The following is a 14,014-nucleotide window of genomic DNA, read 5'->3' as shown; positions in this document are numbered from 1 at the left end:
TTATATGTGTATTCCCATGATAACTGACTTATTAAATAAGGCCTTATGAAATAACAAAACAGGTAGCAAAGTGGTAATTAGTCTATATGGAAATAGCTAATTTTTCAATAAAGTCCTGCATAGATATACAACTATTCCTAGAATTATATTAATGATTCATAGTTGCATTAAAAAAGGAGGTTGTGTAGGACTATCTTTTTGTTAGAAGGGTTTTCGAATGATCAGCTAAGTTAAGTCAAACCCATTTTGTAGAAACTCTGTGATACGTTAAAGAAGCTACACCACAGGGGAAATTACGGTTCCCAAAATTAGTAACATAGTAACATAGTTAGTAAGGCCGAAAAAAGACATTTGTCCATCCAGTTCAGCCTATATTCCATCATAATAAATCCCCAGATCTACGTCCTTCTACAGAACCTACCGTATATACTTGAGTATAAGCCGACCCGAGTATAAGCCGACCCCCCTAATTTTGCCACAAAAAACTGGGAAAACTTATTGACTCAAGTATAAGCCTAGGGTAGAAAATGCAGCAGCTACCGGTGAATTTCAAAAATAAAAATAGATGCTCCATACCGTTCATTATTGCCCCATAGATGCTCCATATACAACTGTGCTATATAGAATGCTCTGCACCTTTGATTATGGCCCCATAAATGCTCCTTATAATGTTGTGCCATATATGCTCTGCACCTTTGATTATGGCCCCATAGGTGCTCCTTATAATGCTGTGCCCCTTATATGCTCTGCACCTTTGATTATGGCCCCATAAATGCTCCTTATAATGTTGTGCCATATATGCTCTGCACCTTTGATTATGGCCCCATAAATGCTCCTTAGAATGCTGTGCCCCATATATGCTCTGCACCTTTATGGCCCCATAGATGCTCCTTATAATGCTGTGCCCCATATATGCTCTGCACCTTTATGGCCCCATAGGTGCTCCTTATAATGCTGTGCCCCATATATGCTCTGCACCTTTATGGCCCCATAGGTGCTCCTTAGAATGCTGTGCCCCATATATGCTCTGCACCTTTATGGCCCCATAGGTGCTCCTTAGAATGCTGTGCCCCATATATGCTCTGCACCTTTATGGCCCCATAGGTGCTCCTTATAATGCTGTGCCCCATATATGCTCTGCACCTTTATGGCCCCATAGGTGCTCCTTAGAATGCTGCTGGTGCTGCCATAAAAAAAAAAAATCACATACTCACTTCTCTTCTGTTGAAAAGGAGCATCCAAAATGTTTATGCATTACATGGATATACCAATGATTTCAATAGGTAAGGGGAGCGCAGCGCTATAATTACCTGCTCCTCGTGTGGCTCCGTCTCCAGCACTGACGCTCAGCAGAGGGCGCGCACTGACTACGTCACAGCGCCCTCTAACCTGAGCGTCATTGCTAGAGGACGCTGCAGACGGAGCCGGAGCGAGGAGCAGGTAATTATAGCGCTGCGCTCCCCTTACCTATTGAAATCATTGGTATATCCATGTAATGCATAAACATTTTGGATGCTCCTTTTCAACAGACAATAATTGTAGCCACACTTTACTTTTGATCATTAGCTGATCTGACAAGATTTGAATTCACCAAATCCAACAGATTTTAATAGGAAATTTGACTTTCAGAAAATGTATTCACATTGAATATCCCTTATTATGCTCTGTGGTCATGCATTATTTCAGAAAAATAACCTTTTACACCACTATATTTAAAATAAAGGTTTATTTCTGTTCTCTGAGCCTTTCTAAATTCGCTATAAATAACTTTTTAGCATCATCTCATTAACAATGATAATAGTTGATCAGTATATCAATAGTGGAATTCCTTTCCTGGAAAAGTGAGAGAAGATGGCTCTTTCTGAGTGTAGTAAGTTTAAAAAAAGAGATTAAAATAAAAAATATGGAATTTGTTCACGTGATGGAGTTGTGCATATTTGGGCATAACTTCTAAAAATGCATGAAATACAATAGATGCAGTTAACGTGGTTTGCTGCTAGAAAATCCTTAAAGGGAGTTCTGACAGTGAGTAATGAGGGTGAATTTACTAGGTGAAGGGCACTCCCATGGTAGCAGATGAAATCAGACTACTACAACAGTACCAGTAAAAAAAAATGTATTTAAAAACACAATGCGCTTCAGCTGTATCCTGCCTTCTTCAGGTGTCACACCTGAGGAAGACTGAATCTAGCTGAAATGCATTGTTTTTATATGCATTTTTTATTTTATTCTTCTGGTACTTTTTGATAATTTGATTTCATCTACTACTGTGGGAATACCCTTCACTGTTATCTTCACTCTCAATAAAGGCAGTACAATAGGTAATCGCCGATCTCTGCACAGGTCACAGAACATATAAAACTATCTCATAGAAGGCAATGAACATGTCCAGGTCTATTATTTTCTTTGGTCCATATACAGTAACTGCTTTAAATCATATTCCTAAGTGCTCAGACAGGAGGACCTCTAATCATGATTATGTGCAGCAACCTAAGTAAAAAATGCTAGAAATAATATTTATCAATATCTGGTTTAAATGAGTAAAACAATGTAAGTCATTTAATCTGAAGCCAGGAAGGAAGTTTTCCCCCTAATAGCGTACAATTAATATCCTCAAACTCAATGTGGACAAATCTGAACTCATCATCTTTACTCCATCTCACAGATCTTCCTTACCTGACCAATGTATCACAATTAATGACATCACACTTCCCCCGTACCGGAAGTCCGCTGCCTCGGAGTAACCCTTGACTCTGCTCTGACCTTCAAAATGCACATCCAAGCTCTTTCCACCTCCTGTTGCCTACAGTTCAAAAATATCTCCAGAATCTCTCCTTTCCTCAACCCTCAATCTACGAAAATGCTTGTGCATGCCCTCATCATCTCCCACCTCTAATGCTGCAACATTCTTCTTTGTGGCCTCCCTTCTAAACACTCTCGCACCTCTCAAGCCCATACTTAACTCTGCAGCCTGATTAATTAATCTCTCTCCTCGCTACTCCTCTGCTTCTCCCCTCTGCAAATCTCTTCACTGGCTCCCATTCCCTCAGTGTATCCAGATCAAATTACTAATAATGACCTACAAAGCCATCCATAACCTGTCTCCTCAATATATCTCTGAACTAATCTCCCGACATCTTCCCTCACGTAATCTCCGGTCTTCCCAAGACCTCCTTCTCTCCTCCACACTTATTCGCTCCTCACCTAATTGCCTCCAAATCTTCTCCTGAATATCCCCATCCTCTGGAGTTTTGTGCCCCAACATGTCCTACTATCAACCACATTCTGATCCTTCAGACGAAACCTGAAAACCCATCTCTTCAAGAATGCCTACAGCCTGCAATGACCCCGTTGCCTCCTCACCACTACTGGAGCTACCGCCTCACCAACACCGGAGTTGAAACAACCCCCCTACCTACTGTTTCCTTCCCCACCTTTCAGTAGACTGTAAGCCAACAAGGGCAATGTCCTCTCCCCTCTATATCAGTCTGTCATTGTTAGTTTGTTTACTGTAATTTGTATGTAACCCCTTCTCATGTACAGCACCATGGAATCAATAAATAAATAATAATATCTACCCCATGGTTGAACTCAATGGACGTGGGTCTTTTTTCCACCTTAAGGCTTTGAAAATCTAACTAACAAGAATGTATTTGTTGCTTAATGCTTTCTCTTATATGAATGTAAGATGTACTGTATATGTTTGTCATTTCCTTATAGCTGTAGCTTGGGATAACTTGAATTATTATTATCTTTATGTAAATACCAACATTATAGCTTTCAACCAGTGAGGATTTAGATAATTGTGTCATACTGCAAATATTTTATAAAATTGTTTTTCCTAAAACTATTGTGTGATCAATTTATGATTCATCAGATAGTTACCCATGCAGTCTACAAAGAGTACCGATTGCTAAAGCCAAGCTCAGTTACTCTGGAGAATAGGATTAAGCAATGACAGTCAATTAGTACATCAAAGGATAGCTGACTTTTTGTTTTATACACAACATGGATGGGATAAAAGCTTGTAGTTTGATGTCCTGTAATCTCTGTTGCTTCAGTAATGACTAGGACAGCATGATATTGTATGCTTTCTCGGAAGTTAAAAGCATCCCTCACTGGCTGCTACTGGAATGAACGCATTAGGAGAAACAATGAGACTGTGCAACTTGTACACACTGGCTTTTTAATGTATTTCAAAACTGAAATGACTCTCATGGACTTAGTCTATTCAACTCAAAATTGTTGGTGATCTCTGTGAAAAGCCGAATAAACCTTGTACTGTCAGGTCACATTACTTCCACAAAAAGTATTCTATTTATGATTAATTAAAACGTCGTCTTGCATGTGTAGAGTCAAGGTTTAATGGGTAGGTATTTAATTGCTTGTTGAATAGAATTTATTTGACTTGTATTAGTTCATCCATTTCATAATAAGAGTATAACTATGATCAAACTGTCAGATGTGTATATTACACCGAATATGTCAAGCATCTTGCATACACTAATAGTATAATCATTAGATTCAGTGTTTGCTGGCATTTCTAGTTGGTTTAATCAACCTAGAAATCTCTGTAGGCACTTATGTAATTTTGACTAGCTTGATTAGTCAAATGACTTTGCAGCCAAATAGAGTATATTGCTATCCTAATCAATGCCATAATCTAAATGCAAATACATGTCTTTATTGTGCATACATTTCTGAGACTGCATTTTATACAAGTATTGGTTTAGTAAAGCTTCTATATTTTCCGAAGTCAATCATTCATCACAATTGACATTGATTACAGTTTACATCAGCAGCTCTTAGTAAGAATCCAACTTCAGAATAGCTGTAGCGTTAGCAACCATGACAGCCAATACACTTAAATGGCTAATTCAGGTGCAAGTTAAAAGATGGAACTTTGGCTAGAACTTTCATGAGTGTGAACTTCGACTCTTCTGTCAAGAAAGTGATGGAGTATCCATTTGTCACTTGTTATGTTAGTCTTTTTATTTAGTTTATTGCCAAAAAGAAAGCTTCCTTAAAATATTAATTGCAGGACAACTAACTTTAGAACAGCATAATTTTGTTTTAAGTATATAAATTGAACATTTTCTATCTGTTGTTATTCGAGTCGCAAACTGACTTCCTTAAAAGTAATTAATGATCATTCAAACAAACATCGGTCATGACTTTAAGTTCAACTGCCTAATATTGTTTAAGTTCCTCTTGTTCCCAACACCTCAACGCATACACCCCTAAGGCTATGTGCACACGTTGTGGATTGGCATGCAAAGTTTTCCGCACTGTTTTTGCAAACAATCTGCTGCAAAATCAGCAACATGTGCATATAGCCTAAAGGTGTTCTTTGGTATCTAGCACAAATGTCTACATGTATTTGTAACGAGAGTAGTGGTGGAACCAATGTGCCGTGGTCTGAGGAGAGCCTGGAGGGGTGTAACCAAGTGAATGCCTGACTCTTTGCTCGAGCCTTCCATGGTGGGTTAGATTTGACTTAGATGGACACCAGATACTACACCATGATGGACTTCGGATGCATGGCAGCTGACCCTCAAGGAGGAGGAAGCTGATATGGTTTAGAAGGGAAAGTACAGCTGGAACAGGCCAATACTGGCATGTTAAAAATGGAAAGACTGGTAAACAGGTTTACACAGCAGGTGCAGGCAGGTATGGCTAGTATACAGCTGCACACGACAAGTGCAGGCATGTAAAGCAAGATAAACCAGAACAGGGGACCTGAGAACTAGTAAGCATGCAACTAACAAATTGAACACCTTGCTCCGCCACCTCCCATTATGTAAAGGTGACTTAAATAATAAGTGTCTCCAAGCCATTGGCTGGGGACACTTTAGGACCGCACAGTCCCTATTAAGACAGGAGTGTGCGCATGTGCTTACTTTGCACAATTCCTGGGGATATGCGAGCCATGTACAGACTCCAGGAGGCAGCAGGAGGCAGAGAAAGTGCTTGACAGGGACAGCGGCTATATGTGAATTGGTGTCCCTGCCGGGGGAGGAGAGAAGCATGCAGGAACACTGGCACTACAGTACCACTATGTCTTAATCAAGCCTGTAAGAAATCTCTCCAGTTGGAGACAGGCATGTAAGTTCTCATTGGGTTCCCATGACCTCTTCTCAGGACTCAACCTCTTCCAAGCCTCCAAGGAAAAACGTTTTTCCTCTTACCCTTTTTGTGGCCAGAATATTCTCTACCTAGAAAACATCTTCAGAGATGACTGGAGCAGGAGTGGTACCTAGGTCCTTGAAGAGGCAGCTAAAGTTGAAAATCTTAAGGAGAGACATATGAAATTTATTGGGAATCTGTAAAGAGGCCAGGAGTTTAATCTTGCAAGCAATGGCATTAATCTTTTTTCAAATAGACCTATGAAATGAGGACCCAAATTATACAAGGTGTAGCGCCCGCATCTCTGCCTGCTGTCCCTCTCTCCCTGCAAAGACACCAGTGTACACACCACCATGGCCCCCTGTCCTGCTACTTCTGGGTCTGCTGCTGTTCTGGGAGCGTGCACCACATGCAGGTCCACAGGCACTGTGCTTAGGGTGCATACGTACGCACTTCCTCTTTCTTAAAGGTGCCGAGCGCATACCTCTAAAGTGTCCTTAGCCAATAGCTGGAGGACACCTACTATTTTAAGCACCTCATCCAACATGTTGTGAGTTTGTTCCTAACCCTCTTGTCAGTTCTCAGGTCCCAGAGTTTGTATCTCAGTCTGCTGCACCCACCAGTGCTCACATCTATGGCAGCCGAGCCAGCTGCACCCACCAGTACTCACCTCAATGGCAGCTGAGCTTGCTGCACCCGCCAGTGCTCATTGCAATGGCAGTCTAGCCAGCTGCACCAACTAGTGCTCACCTCAACAGCAGCTAAACTAATTGTACCCAACAGTGCTCACCTCAACGACAGCCAAGCCTGCTGCACCCGCCAGTGTTCATCTCTCCATTAGTCTGCCCTGTGTGCACCTGTGGTTCATGTCCTCTTCTCTGCCTGCCTTCATCTGTTGGACATTCCCTCGGGCTGCCCCAGCTACCTGTTCCAAGGGGTCAGCTGCCATCCATCCAAGATCAGTCCTGTAGTAGTACCTGGACCAATTCCCTTGACTCTCAGCAGATCTTGGTGTCATAAGCTGCTGTGTATCTGTGGTCAGATTAGGTGAGGCTCCTATTCACACCCCTCCACGTCTTGCTTTTGCTTCGGGACAGTAGTTTTACCACCCAGCCCATTACACAAGAGTCGCTTGAGATGGACATACTTTGAAAAAACTTATCTCTAGGACAAAAGAGGTGGGTCTAGACGTCTATTGTCCGTGTGTCTCTTTATCCTTTCTGGAGATTTAATTTATGTGGTCTTGGTGTCCTCCCAGATTCTAGAGAAGCCCTTGATGAGAGCTTCAGCCACAGAAATGTTGGTGGTAGTATACACAGGTAATGGAACATTGGGGATTTGACCATACACAATGAAAAACCTAGATGTAGCTATGGATTCGTTCACATGATTGTTAAATGAGAATTCGGTCCAAGGCAGGAGATCAACCCATTCAGTGTGATGAGCTTTAACAAAGTGCCGCAGGAAGTTGGTCAAGCTCTAATTGACCCACCCTAACTAACATTGGATTGTAGATGGTAGGCTGAAGAGAAGTCCAAGATAATATTTAGTAATTTGCAGGTATCCCTTCAGAAGTGAGATGTAAATGGGACACCTATCAGAGACTATATAACCCATTGAGACAGAAAATATGATGGATCAACTTCTTGGCAAGCACAGGAGTAGATGGGAGACCAGACAGCTGAGTAAAATTGGACATCTTAGAAAAGCGATCCACAAATACCTAGATGATGGTACAACCGGCTGATACTGGAAGATCGGTAATGAAGTTCATTGCGATGTGCTGCCAGGGAGCTGATGATACTGGCAAGGGAAGTAGCCGAACAGTTGAAAGCTGTTTGTCTCATTCTGGGCACAGGAGGGACAGGCCAAGATTAAATGCACAATATCCTTGCACAGGGACGGCCACCAATAATGCTGTGAACTGAGAAGTGCTTTTTCCTTCTGTCTGACAGGTCCAACCAATTTATTCCAGAGACCCAAGTGAAGAACCTGATTCCTGTCCGATTTAGCAATGAAGGTCTTTCTGGATGAGATCCAAGACAAGACCAGTGGAGAGACAGTAAGCATCTTGGAGAACTGCGCTGAGGCTTCGCCTCCTGGTAAAAAGACAAAAAGGACCTAGAAAGCGCATGAGCCTTGATCATATTGTCTGCCGTTCCAAAATGGAGAGCAAAATCAAAGTGAGAGAAGAACAAAAATCACCTGGCTTGATGTGGATTTAGGCACTGTGCTGACTGCAGATAGCCTAAATTATTTTGGCTCATATAGATAATTACAGGATGAATTGCTGTTTCAAGTAGAAAGTGCCACTCCTCCAAAGCCAATTTAGTCACCAAGAGTTCTCCATCGCCTATCAAGTAGATGAGTTCTTGAGCTGAGAAGGCTTTGGAGATGAAACCACAGGTCACCACACTCCCCCACCCAGAGCAAGAATGGCAGCGGTCCTAGAGGAGGAAAAATCCACCTAACAAAAAAATTATTTACTATTGTAAAGTCAATGCAGCAGTGGAGCTGAAGAGAAGGGTTGTTTTGAGGTAGAAAAAGAACTTTCAACCACCAGAGTCCAATCCTTTAGGAATAGCACCCTTACTGGTCATGGCAGAAATTAGAGCAGTCCGAAAGTAAAAATCTGGAATTAACTGTTGGTAGTAATTTGTGAATCCCAGAAACCACTGGACAGCTTTGAGGCTATCAGAGTGAGGACACTTCAGGACGACAGACACTTTACTCGAGATCCAGCTTCAGTTTGGTATCAGAGATGATGTATCCTAAGAAAGTAAGAGAGGTTTGCTCAAAGACGCACTTTTTAAATTTGGCATACAAACAATTCTTCCTCCATCTCAGCAAGACCTGGCGGATTTATCTTTTGTGTGTGGGCAGAACGGGAGAGAACACCAGTTTGTCATCATTATTAATATTAGTATTATTGTTATTTATAATTATAATGACAAGGTGAAAAGGGTATGCATAATAAAAATGAACACAGTAATTTTAAACAATAAAATTCACTTTTACAGGAGGAGAGAGGACCATGCCCGCGAGGGCTCACAATCTAAAAGGGATGGGTGAGGATACAATAGGTGAAGGTAGAGCTCATATTTCATACATAGGTTTGAAGGATTGGTGGTTACTGCAGATTGTAGGCTTGTCGGAAGATGTAGGTTTTCAGGTTCCTTTTGAAGATTTCTATGGTAGGCGAAAGTCTGATATATTGGGTTAGAAAGTTTCAGAGTAGCGGGAATGGGCAGGAGAAATCTTGTATGTGATTGTGGAAAAAGGAGATAAGAGAGGAACAGAGAAGGAGATCTTGTGAGGATCTGAGGTTGCGTGCAGGCATCGGGAGTCTAGGTCACAGATGTATTGAGGAGACAAGTTGTGGATGGCTTTGTAAGCAATGGTTAAGGTTTTGAAATGGATACTCTGGGTAAAGGGTAGTTAGTGAAGGGATATACAGAGGGGAGATGCTGAGGAATAGCAGGGGGATAAGTGGAATAGTCAGGCAGCAGAGTTTAGAATAGATTGCAGGGGTGTGAGAGTGTTAGAAGAGAGGCCATCAAACAGGAGGTTGCAGAAGTCAAGGCGGGAGATGATGAGGTCATGGACTAGGGTTTTTGCAGAACCTTGGTTGAGGAAAGTACGGATCAGATAAATATTTTTGAGTTGAAGTCGGCAGGAAGAGGAACAGGCTTGGATATGTGGTTTGAAGGAGAGATCAGAGTCAAGGATTACCTCAAAGCATAGAGCTTGTGGGACTGGGGAGAGTGAGCAGCCATTTATTTTAATGGGTAGGTCTGTTGGGGGGGTCGAGTGAGATGGGGAAAGTTGATTAATTCTGTTTTGTCTGTATTAAGTTTTAGAAGTTTAGTGGAGTAGAAGGATGAAATAGCTGACAGACATTGTGGGATTCCTTTTAGTAGGGAGGTGATATCGGGTCCAGAGAGGTACATCTGTGTGTCATCAGCATAGAGGCGATACTGCAAGTTGTGAGATTCTATGAGCTGTCCCAGGCAGAAGGTGTAAATGGAGAACAGCAGGGGTCATAGAACTGAACCTTGGGACTTGGACAGATAGGGGGCGAGGTGATTAGGTGGTGTATAAGTGACAGACGCTGAATGTCTGGTCTGTTAGGTATGACAAGATCAAAGATAAGGCCACATCTGTGATGCCAAGAGATAAGAGTGTCTGTAGTAATAGGGAATGGCCTACTGTGTCAAAGGCAAAGGGTAGGTCCAGAAGGAGGAGGACAGAGTAGTGTAGCTTGGCTTTGGTGGTTAGTAAATCATTGGTGACTTTGGTCAGGGCAGTTTTAGTGGAGTGATGTGGTCGGAAGCCAGATTGTAAGTGGTCAAAGAGGGAGCAGGAAGTCAGGTGGGAGGACAGTCACAAATAGATGTGTTGTTCCAGTAGTTTTGAGGCATAGGGAGAAGTGATATGAGATTCAAAAGATGGGTCAAGAGAGTGTTTTTTGAGAATGGGTGTGATTGAGGCATGTTTAAAGCATGAGGGGAAAACACCAGTTGTTGTTGATAGGTTGAAGAGATTGGTTAGGGTTGGGATGAAGTCTGTGGTGAGGTTTGGGATGAGGTGGGATGGGATCGTTTCAAGCGCACACGTGGTGAGATGTAATCTTAAGAGTAGAGCAGAAATATGATCCTCTGTAATGGTGGAAAAGTGGTTTTTGGAGGAGGAGGGCTGGGTAGTTAAGAAGAAGGGCTGTGAGAGCTGTAGGCTAAAGCTTACTGTGATGTTATTAACTTTCTGCTTGAAGAATAAGGCAAAGTCTTTAGCTGGGATGAGTGGAGAAGGAGGGGGTGCTGGGGAACAAAGGAGAGAATTGCAAGTGTTGAATAGCTGTTCAGGGTTGTGAGGCAGCAAGGATATGAGAGATGAGAAGTAGGTTTGCTTAGCTGCAGCGAGTGTGGCCTTGAAAGTAGTGAGGGACTGAATGCAATTAATTGCTATTTGGAGTGCGATCTTTTCCATCTCCACTTAGCAACCCTGGAAGCCCACCTCAGTTCTTTGTTCAGGCTAGATAGGACTGCTCTGATATGGGTATATAATATAAAATGTATATACTGACAAGACTGGTCAGTAATGTGCACTGATAGATATGATGCGGACTGCAGGACCCCATAGAAGGATATATGTCTCTTTCACACACATATATATTGTAGCGTGGCTAAAGGATGTCTAATCGATGGGAGATATGTGTCTTATAGATAGCTTGTTGCTGTGATGTAACCATGGCTACCTATATGTGTTTCAGGACCTGTGGTGATGTCACAACCACATGTCTGGTCATGTGATGGGTTCTGGGTGTGGTTAGACATATAAAAGAAAGCCTAATGCTTAACACAGGGAGGTATGTGTGGAGGTGAAACCCTCCTGAGTGTGTTACGGCTTCAGGACTGAGCCGGATGAACTGGACACTTGTTTTTCTTTACCTGAACCAAAGGCTATTTTGTTTTCTGTTGTTTGCCACATGGTTTATGAAGCAATAAACGCAGTGAACTTTAAAGGAACACGTCTCCTGAGTGTCAGCCGTCGCAGCTGAGTGAGTGAAATCCCTACAATATATATATATATATATATATATATATATATACAGTTAGGTCCATATATATTTGGACAGAGACAACATTTTTCTAATTTTGGTTATAGACATTACCACAAAGAATTTTAAACAAAGCAATTAGGATGCAGTTGAAGATCAGACTTTCAGCTTTCATTTGAGGGTATCCACATTAAAATTGGTTGAAGGGTTTAGGAGTTTCAGCTCCTTAACATGTGCCACCCTGTTTTTAAAGGGACCAAAAGTAATTGGACAGATTCAATAATTTTAAATAAAATGTTCATTTTTAGTACTTGGTTGAAAACCCTTTGTTTTGTTGACTGCCTGAAGTCTTGAACTCATGGACATCACCAGACGCTGTGTTTCCTCCTTTTTGATGCTCTGCCAGGCCTTCACTGTGGTGGTTTTCAGTTGCTGTTTGTTTGTGGGCCTTTCTGTCTGAAGTTTAGTCTTTAACAAGTGAAATGCATGCTCAATTGGGTTGAGATCAGGTGACTGACTTGGCCATTTAAGAATATTCCACTTCTTTGCTTAAATAAACTCCTGGGTTGCTTTGGCTTTATGTTTTGGGTCATTGTCCATCTGTATGAAATGAGACCGATCAGTTTTGCTGCATTTGGCCGGATCTGAGCACACAGTATCTCTCTGAATACCTCAGAATTCATTCGGCTGCTTCTGTCCTGTGTCGCATCATCAATAAACACTAGTGACCCAGTGCCACTGGCAGCCATGCATGCCCAAGCCATCACACTGCCTCTGCCGTGTTTTACAGATGATGTGGTATGCTTTGGATCATGAGCTGTACCACGCCTTCGCCATACTTTTCTCTTTCCATCATTCTGGTAGAGGTTGATCATGGTTTCATCTATCTAAAGAATGATCTTCCAGAACTGTGCTGGCTTTTTTAGATGTTTTTTTAGCAAAGTCCAGTCTAGCCTTTTTATTCTTGATGCTTATGAGTGGCTTGCACCGTGCATTGAACCCTCTGTATTTACTTTCATGCAGTCTTCTCTTTATGGTAGATTTGGATATTGATACGCCTACCTCCACGAGAGTGTTGCTCACTTGGTTGGCTGTTGTGAAGGGGATTTTCTTCACCATGGAGATTATTCTGCGATCATCCACCACTGTTGTCTTCCGTGGGCGCCCAGGTCTTTTTGCATTGATGAGTTCACCAGTGCTTTCTTTCTTTCTTAGGATGTACCAAACTGTAGATTTTGCCACTCCTAATATTGTAGCAATTTCTCGGATGGTTTTTTTTCTGTCTTCGCAGTGTAAGGATGGCTTGTTTCACCTGCATGGAGAGCTCCTTTGACCGCATGTTTACTTCACAGCAAAACCTTCCAAATGCAAGAACCACACCTCAAATCAACTCCAGGCCTTTTATCTGATTAATTAAGAATGACATAACGAAGGGATTGCCCACACCTGTCCATGAAATAGCCTTAGAGTTAATTGTCCAATTACTTTTGGTCCCTTTAAAAACAGGGTGGCACATGTTAGGGAGCTGAAACTTCTAAACCCTTCATCCAATTTTAATGTGGATACCCTCAAATGAAAGATGAAAGACTGAACTTCAACTGCATCTGAATTGTTTTGTTTAAAATTCATTGTGGTAATGTCGATAACCAAAATTAGAAAAATGTTGTCTCTGTCCAAATATATATGGACCTAACTGTACATATCCTCATCTGTGGGGTCCTGCAGTCGGGGTCATATCCATCAGTGCATATTACTGACCAGTCTTGTGAGTCTCTGTCTGAGACACCATGACACTTATGGCAGCTGTTTTGAAATCTTTTACAGATCGAGTAATGCTTGGGTGACCCGCACTGACAGTGATCCAGTCTGTAGTTCAATCAGCCCCCATAAATCTACAGTTTCTCAGCTATAGATTGCAGATATACAGCACAAGGCCGGGTCTTATCAGGAGGGGAGCCGTGTCCTGCCACATCCTCCCTGCACGGTGCAGACATCTCCGGCCAGTACCTGCAGAAATCTGTACTATTACTTACAGCACCATTGTCCTGTGACTGTCTTGCTCTTCTCTTGACACTTACAGAAGCCGTGCTGTGCTGTGGCCTCCTGACCTCTCTGCAGCAGAGCAGATATGCTCACACAGCGAGCAATGTGGGCGTGACTGTCTGCTGTATGTTGAAGCCAGGAGACAGGTACAGTGCCAGCACCTATGGTCCCTCGGGCATGAGTTCCTCTGGCTCTCCCCGGTCACTGCCCGTGGCAGTGCAGGGAGATAGTGTCTCCCTGCTCTATAACATAGTAACATAGTAACATAGTAACATAGTTAGTAAGGCC

The sequence above is a fragment of the Ranitomeya imitator genome, chromosome 3 (genome assembly GCF_032444005.1).
Source record: "Ranitomeya imitator isolate aRanImi1 chromosome 3, aRanImi1.pri, whole genome shotgun sequence".
Taxonomy (NCBI): Eukaryota; Metazoa; Chordata; class Amphibia; order Anura; family Dendrobatidae; genus Ranitomeya; species Ranitomeya imitator.
This window is presented reverse-complemented; position numbering follows the sequence as displayed.